This window comes from Antechinus flavipes, chromosome 1 (genome assembly GCF_016432865.1).
Source record: "Antechinus flavipes isolate AdamAnt ecotype Samford, QLD, Australia chromosome 1, AdamAnt_v2, whole genome shotgun sequence".
Lineage (NCBI taxonomy): Eukaryota > Metazoa > Chordata > Mammalia > Dasyuromorphia > Dasyuridae > Antechinus > Antechinus flavipes.
Genome location: NC_067398.1, coordinates 359,384,385 through 359,397,687, shown reverse-complemented (window position 1 = coordinate 359,397,687; position 13,303 = coordinate 359,384,385). Strand labels below are relative to the sequence as shown.

Here is a 13,303-nt window from a genome sequence, read left to right as displayed (position 1 = left end):
AATATAAAAAGAAACAACCAATATTTAAGGTAGCAATGTGGCAGTTTTCTTTCTCTCCAGTGCTTTTCCTTCACACCTACAACTACTAAAGGGATCTAAAGTTCTTGCCCTTATCTTACAGATGTATAGTCCTAGGTAAACAATATGAAACAATAAGGTTAGCAGGACCAACTAGAAAGACTAGGAAATAACTAGATGAAATATTTTCCTCTGTTAAACAAGAGAATTTATACCATCTACTCACCTAATACTCAATGGATTGCACATTCTATAAGTCAAATTAAATACATCTATTTTTAATATTGCTAGTAACTTATTTTCTGTTCTCCAAGGTTATCCCAGCCCAATTAAATGAATTCTCTGTATCCCAATCAACTGCCATAGCCTCACCAATTTTTCAATCTCCCACTGCACTTTAATATTATTGTTTTAGTTTCCCTCAATTCCATTTGATGCACCTCTTTCCATATCCCTGGTAACTACTTCATCCTCTTCTTAATACAATCCATACCCATAATTTTCTCCATCTACATCTTGAGTTCACTTCAATTCCAAAAAGCTGTCCCTCCTTTCTCCTTATAATCCCCAACCTCTCATAGATTGAATTTTCTAGCACCTCAGAACGTTCTTTTATCACCCTTCAATCAGCCTTTCCGAGCTCCACTTCTCACTCTCCTACTGTTATAATCTCCTGTCACCTTTTCCACTCACATCAGTATCAGCAACCACCCTACCTACTCTTCTCCTGTAACTTTCCTCCTTCACTCTCCCACTCCCCCATCTGACGACTCATCCGAAGCAGCCTCCAAACCACCCAATGCACCCACTTACCACTGTCCCTCAAACGCTAATTCAGTTCCCTATCCTTTTTCCTTATAGCTCTCCTCAATCCACGACTCCTGAAGCCAAATTCTGTCCTTTCAGTCCATCATGTGCCACTTCTATCATACCTTCAGACCCTCCCCATATCCCTCCCTTCCTCCCTCCACATCTGCCTTCTCGTGGACTTCCTCCATCCATATCTGTCTCCTCGGCACCCTCCTCCTACATCTGCCTCCTCCGGACCACCTCCCCCTCCACATCTGCCTTCTCAGGACTCGGGCTCAGTCCTCCCCGCTTCTTCCCCCTCCCCCCCCGCTCCCGCACCCCGCTGGGCAGAGGTTCCCCGGACCTCTCCCCTGGCGGTATGACAGGTCCCCGGATCCCCGCAGGCTCCGCGGGCAGGGACAGCTCTGCCACCGCCGCCGCGTTCCCTCCTCACCTGACTCGGGTGAGTCCCGTCTGCCGCACCGCGGGCTCTGAGAAGGGTAGTTGAGTTAGAGAGGCCGCCGACGCCTCCGACGCCGTCGACGCCGCCGCCGCCGGTCCGAGGAGGCGCGCGCCTGCTCAGTCCTCCATCTTTCCACGTAGCCCGGCTCTCTCTCGCAGCCCGCCCGCTTGCCTGCGTCCACCCGTCCTGTCCCTCTCTCTTTAGGTCTTGGTCTCTCCGTGGGGAAGGGGGCGGGCCGAGCGGAGCGAGGTGACGACGCGAATAAACTGCCGGAGAGGATTGGGGAGGCGGGGCTTGGGGAGTCACGGCTTGGGGAGTCACGTGGGCTAAGCGCCGAGCTCCGCTTTCTGTGCCCTGCAGGATGCTGGGAAATGGAGTCCGCTTGGGAAGATACCCACGTGTGCATGGCACCTGTCATAGGATCCCAGGATCACAGATGGCCAGGAACAAACAGCTGCGTGCCGTTAATGTTTATCATCCGGTTCTGGGCGGGTGACTTACTTGCGACACACTTTTCAGTTTCTCCATCCCTTTCTTAAGTTAGACAATCAACAGAGCCCCTATTTGTAGCGTTTGCCGATTTCCGTATTATGAATGCCTAGGAACTGTAAGGAGCTGAAGTCGGTAGGAGCTGACTCCGGTATGCCCCTGAGAGCAAGATCCTTTAAAAGCCAGACTGGACCCAGTTTCTCACTTTACAACTGAAGAAAAGGGAACCCAGAAAGGCTAAGTGAATTTCCTAATCAAGGGTCTTCAGGAGAGTGGAAAGAGTACTGAATCTGGAGGGAATATGATTTAGATTCAAATGTCACCTCAAATGATGAGAAAAGCTAGCCACTTTATGACAGACAGGTGATAGATTTAATGTGCAGGTGAATCACACATTTTGTAAGAATGGGGGAAAGAAAAAATAAATGCTAGATATTTTAAAATATTTTTAAATTCCACAGGGGAGCTCTCTTCTAACCTATTTCCTCATCTATGAAATGAGGGAGTAGTGTCTACTTCAAAGAATTACTGTGAGAATCAAATAAGATCATATATGTAAAGTGCTTGCAAATCTTAAAGTACTATATAAATTTCAGCTATCATTATTATTACTGAAGAAGGGACCCTGAAACTCTAAAAATCCTTGAAGGAGAAAATCTTCAACTCTGCCTCAGTGAGGGACCCCACCCAAGGGAAAGCAAACAAGACAGTTACATATTCTGTTATGTAGAAAAATCATTTAACTCCCTGACCACCAGAAACCCTAATCTCATTTTGGTTCCCTAAATCTAGACCTTATCATTTGGTTCCCTTACTAAAGGGAACCCCAAAACTTAAACCTCATCATTATCATTTTCCAAATTTCCCAAAAAGTAGATCAGAGTTTTGAGCTCAGTCTCTAACTCCAAATTCAGCACCTTTTCCAACTACTGCTTAGTCATAATTCCTCCTTCTCTGCATAGTGATCTATCTACAGATTCTGCACTGCCATCGAATCTGGAAATCTGAGATATAATTGGAAAATCCATCCTGTCATCCTATGTAGAAATATATACATAGTTCAGGACGGTCATACGTTCTCTGCCTGAATTCATTCAATGACAGGTAGTTCTCTATTAAAAAGCAAATCCATTCCAATGTGGAGAAGTATTATCTATCTTAACTCTTGATTATATTGAGTTAAAATTTGTCCCTTCTTTTAAAATTCCATATATCGTTTCTACTTATGCCCTCTGGAACAAAAAAATACTGGACTGGGAGAATGTGATTTGGGATCTCAGTTTTGCCAGTGAGAATTGTAATTGGGAAGTCAATTCATAGTCACTTAGTTTCTTCATCTGAAACATGAGGGGATTGAACTGGAAGACTTCCCTAAAATCTGTAACAACCCCCTTTCCTATTATTCCATCTCTTCTAATGGATTCAGAGTCTTGTAGCACACTAGAAGGAAGTTTACAGATTATCTAGTTTAAATGAAGACCAAAGTACCCAGTTTACACAGGAAGTTCCTATCAGAGCTAGAACTAGAATAGTTATTTGCTAGGAGCAATTTGAAGATAACCAAAATACCAAAGTATCACACAGACAACCCCCAAGCTTCCACTTCCCACATGCTAAGACTGAAATTCTTATTAGCCCTTTCCCAGGCTTAAAGCATATAAATCCCTAATCAATATGCAACTGCATTGCCTAAGGCTAAGAGAAACATCAGTCTTTTTATTTATTAACTCCTTTTAAAAATTTTATTACCATTTTTATTTTTATTAACTTTAAGTTCCTACTGTATGACAGGCATTGTGTTAAATTCTAGGGATACAGAGAAATGCAAAAGACAGTCCCTGTCCTCTAGCAATTCCTAATCAAATAGAGGGAAAGATAACACATTAAAAAATGAAAAGCTGGGGTGAAAAGGGAGAGGAAAGTTTTTCTTAAGCGAGTATGATAAAGTCCAGCTGCCAGATAGGAATTGATGAGGTTGTTGCCTTGGGTCCCCACCTTAAATAGAAGACCCAAGAGAGGTTATCTGATGTCCGTTTTCCACTCCCTATAATCAGAGGAGTAAGAGATACTAGGGGCAGGAAGTCCTGAGGAGGTGTAACACATGAAGCTATTATCACACATAACATCTTAATTATAATTATTTAATAAAATAATATAACCAATTATCCAATAGGACCCTGAATAATTGGGATTAAAGACTCTGGAATTGGGATGAATAGGACCCCTGAAAGGAAGACCTTCAAGAATAGTCATGACAATATGCAGAATTAGGAAGCAAATTGCTTTCCTGGGAAGTTGAATAACAAGATGTATGTCCTTGAAACAAGTTCAGCCTACTTCATGATTTTGCTCCATCCTGAGTTGACAAACATCAGTGCTAAGCATCTTTTATAGATCACCTTAGTGAGACAAAGGGGCAATTTCTTTCTTTACAAAGATCCTTTCAATTGGATGTAGTATGCACACGTGCGCGCACACACACACACACACACACACACACACTCACACTCACACACACCCCTATCTTTGTGCCACCTGTAAGCAAAGCATTCTGTTGGATTCTAGAGGCAGGAATGAAAACATCCTCTTTACACTCAGAGTCAACATCAACAAATATTTAAATTTCATGGTCACCTCAAATTCTCAGAAGGAGGAGCTGAAAACTCTTGACCCATCTCCTCATTAATATGTTCACTTTCTCATTGATTGTTCACCAATTAGGGTTGATCTCTGTCAGAGGCATCCATTTTTCCAAAGCTATTTAAGTATTCAATGATGTTCAGGGTCTTTTATCTTTGGTTATAGAGAGAAACTACTGATCAATTCATTATTTGCTAGTCTGATTAATATATTGATTAATAATTACTCAAAAAGTCTGTCTCTTGGGTTTTTCATTGGTAACTTTGGAGACAACCATTTCAGTGGAATGATAGGGTCAGAAGCTAGAATGTAAGAGTGAGACAACTTTTAATCAAAGATCAGCAGTAAAACTTAGAAATGATTTTCAGTTTATTTACTATGCAATAGACATTCATCACTTTATATTCAGCTAGCTTTTGTTTAATGTGCTACCAGTTTGCTTTCCTGTTACATATGTAATGTTATATTCTTCCTAATCTTTTCATCCCTCCTCAAATCTCCTAGAGTTTCTCCTCCTCCCATTCTCTCAGCTGATATGTGCTATGTCATTTTAATTTTTATTTTGGTTGGTTGGATAAACTTGCAACACTCATAACATTTGAGGAGAAGTTTGCTAAAAATGATACCAATGTTTATTCCAGTTTCATCTCAACTATGATAAACCTAGACATTTTAGATGTTAATCAAAGGTCTTTTATTGGGAAGAAAGTAAGTATATGGGGGCAGCTAGGTGGTGCAGTGGATCAGCCCTGAATTCAGGAGGACCTGAGTTCAAATCTGATCTCAGACACTTAATACTTCCTAACTGTGTGAGCCTGGGCAAGTCACTTAACCCCAATTGCCTCAGCAAAAAGAAAAAGAAAAAAGAAAATAAGTGTATGAAATATATGTGTGACATTTATGAGTAACGTTTGCTCTAAACAAACTTGAAAAACTTAGTTGATGCAATTTTGTCATGCTTTTGAAATCTCTGAATGCCTTGGTTCTCAGTATCATCATTCTTTTTTAAATTTATTTATTAAAATATGTACGTTTAGGACTTTTGTTGTGTATTATAAATTTGTAGGTGACATAATCAAAACAGCAACATTATTTCCTCTATCTTTGTTCAGGAAAGATGGTGAATGATGAAAACAATCTAAAGCTGTCTTAGTTTTAGCTACTAATTTAAGAGAGGACAGAATATAGTTAAAATGGATCACCAAGATGGGGGAAAGAGAGCGTAGCTAATACAAGGGAAGGTGGCTTGGGAGAGAATTGAGGAGCTCAAGGTATTAGAAGCCAAGGTGTCCATGAAGAGTAGAATTTTGTAAGGGAAAAAGGAGAAGTGAAAAGTCAACATTATGATTAGATAAGGAAATTTTGGAATTCTTGAACATAGAGCTGATACATTTGTGAGTGATAGCATGATCAAGTGTATGATCATCATTGTATATGGCTGCAGTGGAATACAAGGAGTGATGAGGGGAACCTAAAAGTGAAGGGGGGACCCCAAAACTCTCAAATTCCTTCAAGGAGAAAGTCTCCTTGAATTCTAGCCTCTGTAAAAGACCTCGCCCAAGGGAAACAGGATAAACAGCTTCATTCTGTTATCCTGAGAGACGGGCATGACCCCCATTGACAACATTCACTACTGATTAAGCTCCCTATTGAGGTGAAGATTCCAAGATTTTCTATTCTGATTCCAGCCCAGGCTGTACCTAGTCCAGCATTGAGAACTGTCTCCAGCTTCTAGCCATAAAATGAGACAACTTGGGACTCAGTCCTTGCAAAGGACCTAACATGCCATGCCATGCTATGCCAAGGAATCTCTCTTTCTGTAGTAGCAGCAGCAACCCTCTGCCCGTTGAAATGATATTCTCTTTCAGCATTACCCTCTCTTCATCTTCCTCACCTATTTCCTTTATACCTCTCTGTCAGGATTTCTCTGCTAGAAACTACTTCTCTGCCAGGACCTTGCCACCAAGGAATTCAGTCTTTCTATTCATGCACAGCAAAGGCTGACTTCCCAATGACAATAATAAACTTCTTTTACCATTCTAACTTTTCGGGTTGGTAAATTCCTGCTGACCACCAGGGACACTAACCTCATCATTGTTGGTTCCCTGACCACCGGGAATCGAGAGGAGGCTAACCTCCTCATTTGGTTCCCTGACCGAACAGAACCCCAAAATCTGGACAAAGTTAAAAAAAAAAAAAAAAGCCTTTCTTTTTGTTGCCTGTTCTCTAGCTGGACACTCAAACTATGAATTATCAGGAGCCCCAGCCTCCAGCAGAATTCCTTTATAGGGATTCCTGTGGTCTCTCTCTCTCTAGACTTGTTGTCTACTCTACAACTAGGACACTCAAACTTTGAATTGCCAGACAATTCTCCCTTGCTCAGGGAGCATTTTGTCCCTCTCCTTCTCTAGAGAAGGATGAGGAGCTATAGAATCAAGAATACTTAAGCTTTTTTTTCCCAGAAAAAAATGAGGCAAAAACCAAAGAATTCAGTCTTTCTAGTGAAGGCTGACTTCCCATTTGGTGGCCCGTTCACGGGTTTTTTTCTGACTGAGGTAAGCCCACCACCCCACCCTTTCTATGGGAGATGGGGAGGATATAGCTCAAACTCCCCAGGGCACAGTTGAGCTGTTTTACTGAGGAGAGCTTTTATCACATCTTTCTCTCTCTTAGGGATGCCTATAGAGAACGAAAAAGCTATAGAGTTGGGAAAGCTTGGGACTTGGGGCCTGTGGCAAGAATAGGACAGTTTATTTCCTCTATCCAAAAAGATTCACCTTTAGTCTGTCTCTTTAAAAAGCACAGATATTTGGATTGAGAAAAAACCCAAAATTTAAAAGCCTAAAACGCTGTTTAGATTAGCTGAAAAAACTCAGACTCCCTCCCCACCTACTAGGTGTTCCCGCTGGTGGAACAAGGGGGAACTTGATCAAGCCCCAAATTTCTGCTGGAGGAGAAGGGGAGATGGGGAGGGGGGAAGGCAGCTCAACCCTGGTACCCAGCAACCACCAGGTGTTCGCTGTCATGCTGGAAAGGCAGTCCCTCCAGCGCTCCTCCTGCTCGAGCTCAGGACAGGGACTGGGGAGTCTCCTTGGACAGTTTCCGTGACACCTACAGCACGACCTCTGGGGTTCCCAGCCTCAGTGTGGGAGGGATTTGCAATAAAGAGGCACCTCTGCTCTGAGTGTTTTTCCTAGGAGGCAGAAGTTGCCCCAAGGAGAAGAAAAAATGACCCCTGAGGGTCTCAGGTTTTAGTCCAGGTGAGAGAGATAGAGTTAAGGAGCCAACAGCTGTTTGTAACAGCAGAAGCCTTTGAATCTCAATACATTCCTAAAGCGCCTTTTTTCTCTCAAATGCTGGGACTGATTTTGATCTCTGCCCTCAGAAGTGGCTGGCCAAGACATTCTGAGAGGAAGTGCCTTTTCAAAGCCGATCCTCTCCCTGCCTAAGGAGAAACCTAGGTACTCTGGAGATCCCACCCAACTTTTTCAGGGGTCCAATTTTTAGCCTTCATGTTTCTCCCACTCTGCTGTGACAAACAGCTGTTGGCTCTTTAACTCTCTTTCACCTGAACTAAAAACCTGACACTCCCAGCTCTTATCTTCTCCTCAGAACAATTTCTACCTCCTGGGAAAGACACTCAGGGCAGAGGTACCTTATAATGCAAATACTTCCCAGACTTAGGCCGGGAACCCCAGAAGGCTCATGCTGTAGGTGTCACGGAAACTGTCCAAGGAGACTCCCCAGTCCCTGTCCTGAGTTCGAGCAGGAGGAACACTGGAGGGACTGCCTTTCCAGCATGACAGCGAACACCTGGTGGCTGCTGGGTACAGGGGTTGAGCTGTCTCTCCTCCCCCCCCCCAATGTCCTGCCTTCTGGCAGAAATTTGGGGCTTGATCAAGTTCCCCCTTGCTCCACCAGCGGGAACACCTGGTAGCCAATAAGATGGGTGGGGCTTCTTCACTCTTGCTCTGGCCGGCTGGTCTCTCCCACTCCTCCCCCAAGAGATGTGGGGATGGCAGGGGGGAGGGGGTGCTCAGCAGCTGTCTTGAGATCTCCCCTCTGCCTAAGCCAGTTTGGTGATTTTATGGTGAGACCCAACTCTCTTTCTCAGACTTCCAAAGGAATTTTTTTTTTTTTTTGAAGCACAAACTTTTAGTTAAAGTTAACAGACTTGGAGAAGCTTAACTGCATTCTTATAATGATCTGCAGCCCTCGCCGGCAGGACCACGCCCATCCTCCAGACCCTGCCTCACAGCAGCTGTGTGTTTGCCATCCTGTCTTAGAGCAGTAGCTGCTTTTGATTGAAAGGGCCTTTTTGATTGAAGAGGCCTCAAAATTAACTCTGGGACAGCCATTAAATCTCCTACCTGACCTGATTCTCTGAGTCCGGCACACCTTAATCTCACCTCCTAGCTCCCTGACTCCACCCCACGAGAATTTAGCTTTCCTGGAAATCGGAAAGAAAGGGCGGTTTATTCAATGGTGATTCTCAATGACACCTTAAACTCTAGGCTACACGGTGACTAAAGACTAGGACTTTTTGCTCCTAGTATTTTCTCTCCTGCTTTTCCCACAGCAGCTATTTTTCTTTGATTAGCATTCTAATACCCCAGCCAGCAATTAAGTCCTTAACTACCTTCAGTTGGGGAGCTCTGTGGGCAGTGGGGGCATTCTGTATTGTTAGATGGGCCTTCCGCATTCTTAAAGGCAGCCCGGAGATGGGACTTGATGCATTTTCTGCAAAAGGCCCCATTCTCAGATGTCACCATCTCAACCCTGAAGGACACCCCACTTTTAATCTGCTCCTGAGATCTGTTTTCTCTAGGCTTCAAGCTGTGAATTTTTAACTGCCCTCCTGACTGGGACTGATTGGGACACAGGACACAATCAGATGCTCTGGTGCTGTTTTTGGGACCTCACACCTCCCCTCCTGGCACGAACCCCAAATGAACTAAGGATATCTCTACGACCCTTGCCAGCTCGAAGCAGCTCATGGGAAGTAAGTTAAGTAGCTAGAGAATTTGAGAGAGAGGCAATATATATGTTGAAGTCTCCTAGTATAAGGACAGGATTTAGGAAAGAGAGAAAAATTGTGAACCAGGTACTGAACTCATTAAGGAGGAGAGTAAACTGGGATTTAATTGAATTGTAAATATGAATAGTATGACTCTCAGAGGAAAAGAGGTAACTGATTGATGGAGGTAGGGGAGAAATGAGAAATATCAGTGGGGGACAGAGAGTATTTCAAGTCCCCTAACTCAGCCTGTAAGGAAAAATGAGTAAAGGTGCAGATAGTAATAGAAAGGATAGCCAGGGAGACTGTCATCTGAGAGAATCCCCATTTCAGTAACAGCTGGTAGATGAGTAGAATGGTAGAAAAAATTAAAAGATTAAGGAGGAAAGGAAATTTGTTGCTATGGAAAAAGTAATGCACACAATACAGTAAATAGGCTAGGTAATATTAAGGTGGGAAGGTTGAGAAGGATGGGAATAAAGAGTTAGATGATGGGAGCTGGGGAATAGGATTTGAAAGTTGGTCTACAAGTGTTCAGAATCACTGGACTATGAAGAGTATATCTAGAATGTTCATCAGTGAGTGAAGGACGCTCCCTTTCCAACGAAAGTTGGAGATCAGGCTGGAGGTAAATACAGCATAAGGCATGATCAGATAGTTTATATATAGAATGCATATGTATATGTATATATGATTTACTACTCCTCTTCCCTCCAAAGAGTGAAGATTAAATAAGAAAAGGATACAGCAAAAGATCAAGGTTAAATCTATACAGTATGAGAAAGAAATCCCATTCCCACTAACTCTCCTCTTCTTCTTCCCTCAATGGACAGGAACAGCAAGAGATGGAAGACATGAAGTAAAAAAGTAAATTGTTCCTTTTTATGCCAGAAATTCTCCATACAATAGATGGAAGATTTAGTTGATACCAGGAGGTTCCAGAAGTTGCCTTGTATTAGCATAGATCAGTAGTCTTCAAAGTGTAGTCCAAAGAATTGTTGGGGTCTCTGAAACACTTTCAGAGGGTCTACAAATTCAAAATTATTTTTTATTTCTAATATAGTAAATAGCTATAAATATAACCCATGTGAACAAAAACTCTTTGAACAGATCCTCGATAGTTTTTAAACAACATGAAGATACTGAAAACAAAAGTTTGAGAACCACTGGCATAGATGGATCATGAGCTGTGGAACAGGGGAAACTTTTGGGGAAGGTGGAAAACAAATAACGTAGCCCCTTGCTGCCTCAGAGGATGAGCCCAGCAAGAGATGGAAAGCAAGCAGTTCACCTGAAAAGGCAAGCCAGGAAGTAGTAGAGTCTTTATGACCCTGTTTCCTATCCAGGTGAGGGAGCTACACCTCATTAGCTGCAAATTCATTCAAGTTCTATCTCCTCCGTTCCTAGAAAGAAAAGGAGTTAAATGAGGAGAAGCTGATTTTGAGCCTGCAAAGTTATTGGCTTCTTCCTATCCAAAGTATTATCCATTCCATATTCTCTTCTCCCACCCCAATTGTTCACTATTCTATTTTTTAATTTTTTATTTTATTTTTAATTTATGGACTAAAACAAGCATTTCTATAACAGGATAATAAAGAAAAATATGCTTGTACATGAAACTACAAATCTATTATAAACAGCTTACTATTCCTTAAAATATATATAATAAAGTTATCATGTAATTGTGGGGGTCAGGTGGGGTGCAAGACTCCCTTCCCAATTAACTAATCAGAGACATCTTCAGGTACAAAGAGAAAGCATTTATTTAATCCCTGCAGGGAGAGGCCCAGACACACCTGGGAGGCATCCCAACTTCTGCCATGTGCCCCTGGGACCTAGCCAGCTTCCAGCTTGTCCAGGGTTTAAAAGCAAAAGACCTGAGCCTTCTCATTGGATAGACTAAAAGGACGGAACCATCCTTGACCAATGGTCACCAATGTTGTCTGCCTCTCACAGGTCACATCATTTCCTGCGACTTCCTGTATCTCCAGATTCAAAGTTCATCCCTCCAGAGATCAAATGACCTCCTCAAGGTCCCACTTCTGGCAACAAGGATCATGTGACTCAATACTGAGAAATACTTCAATCACTCCCATTCATAAATTTTTTTATTTTTTCTTCACTCCTCTCCCATCCTAGAGATGGCTACCATTAGACACACACATATATGTATATGTGCGTGTGTATGTAAAATCATTATATTTATTTGTCAATTCTTTCTCTGGATGTAGACGGCATCTTCTTTCATATGTCCTTTATAGTTAATTTGAATACAAAAATGATTTATTTGCTGTTGTCCTTTCAAACTTTTGCTGTATTCCCTTTTAAATAAAAGAAAATTGAGAAACATCTAAATCCTTATTTGCTTTGGTTGATGTTATCATGAACAGATATGAGGCAGTCTCTAGAGAAGAGCAACAGAAACATCCTCACTTTAGTATAGCAGAAGCGCAAGGGAAGGAAGAACAAGCACTGATTTCATTTGAAAGTCTCAAATGGGGGGAGGCATATTAAAATCATACACCTAGGCAAGAACAAGTTTCTATAAATAGGATAACCTATACGCATAAGAAATATATTAATATATACTGTACATATATGCAAACTCATATATATAGATATACTCCCACACAATAGTCTATGCATATATCTATGTATGTAAACTAATATGCATACAGACACATATCTCTAGACCTAATAGCAATAAGCCCTTGAGGCTGTTGAGGGGTGAGAGATACTCTAACAGAGATGAGTCCCCAGACTGGTGTCACAGGTTTTTGAGAAAGAATTCACAGCCCCGATCTGCAAGTGAGGTTTTTGGCAAAATGGGTTTTTCACTGAAAAACTCTTTCCCTCAGTGGGCTGCTTCTTGATTAGGAAGATAGCAAAAGTTTGAGTACAGAATCTTGTTTTTTTTTTTTTTTGTTTGTTTGTTTTTGGGGGGGTTTTTTTAGCCTTCTATGATTTGGGCTAGAGAGCAATTAGGGGCTAATTTCCAAATGATGATTGTTTTCCAGACCAAAGTGATTTCCAGATCAATTAAAAAGTGGGAGATTCCCCTGGGAACCAGGTTGGAGGGTGGGGATCATTTTTAGAAATTTCCCCAGGCCAGGTAGCCCGCCTTTCACAAAGATCAGGGAGATACAGTTCTATTACATCAAGGCAAAAGTATCCCAAGCCCAGGAAGGGGGTAGTCACCTATCTAGAAGGGTGATAACACTCCCCACAAGTAAGAGCCACAATTTTGTAACCTGAAAAAGATCAGCTTGTGGCCTTTTGTTAGGAAGGATCCCTGAGCTTTCCCTTACCCTGACCTAGATTGACATTTGGATATGACATAAATCCACTTGTTTGTTATAGTCATAAAGTGGGTAATCCCCTGTTCCATGTGGGGAATGTGGGGAATCTCTCCATTAAAATGATACATCTATGATCACTCATAGAGTGCTTTTCAAATATCTGCTTGTTTCCCTTTAACATTTAAAATATAATTATATTAATTATACATGCTACTCAAGAGAAAAGGAAGTGGCACAAGAAATCCAATAATAGTTATATTTTATTTTGAGGCCTGTGATATTTTTAGAGTGTTAATTTTAAAATGAGTTTGCATTCCCTGAATACACATCATCTGATTGCAGTCAGAGTGCTAGATCATAGGCGTAGTGTGCAGGCAAATGTTTAACAATCAGTTGGGGGTAAGAGGAGGCAAGAAATATACCCATGAAACACTTTTATATTTAATCTGCATTATTAATGTTTCATCATCACTTTCTTGAGTTCAGACTAACAACACATTTGTAGTCTTTGTCTAATTCCAAGGTGTAAATGCTTACACAGAACACTTAATAATCCTTTCCTGAGCCAGTTTGAGCTGACTAGCACAT

At 41.8% G+C, this 13,303-nt stretch overlaps 1 protein-coding gene and 1 long non-coding RNA gene across 5 annotated transcripts in view; one reads left to right on the top strand and one right to left on the bottom strand.

Annotated features, from left to right (window-relative positions):
- Nucleotides 1-1,511, bottom strand: part of DYM (dymeclin) — a 590,636-nt gene extending 589,125 nt beyond the window's left edge. For 2 of the 4 annotated variants that reach the window (XM_051969635.1, XM_051969636.1), the window contains exon 1: nt 1,262-1,508. The gene's annotated coding sequence lies outside the window, so the exon portion shown is untranslated. Of the gene's footprint in view, nt 1-1,261 lie in introns of all 4 variants that reach the window. The other 2 variants (XM_051969633.1, XM_051969632.1) reach the window with 2 other exon arrangements.
- A 7,564-nt stretch (nt 1,512-9,075) lies between these two features.
- LOC127543512 (uncharacterized) lies at nt 9,076-11,771 on the top strand. The gene is made up of 2 exons (XR_007949247.1): nt 9,076-9,401; nt 11,373-11,771. It is a non-coding gene; the product is annotated as an uncharacterized LOC127543512 (long non-coding RNA).
- The last annotated feature ends 1,532 nt before the right edge of the window (nt 11,772-13,303 follow it).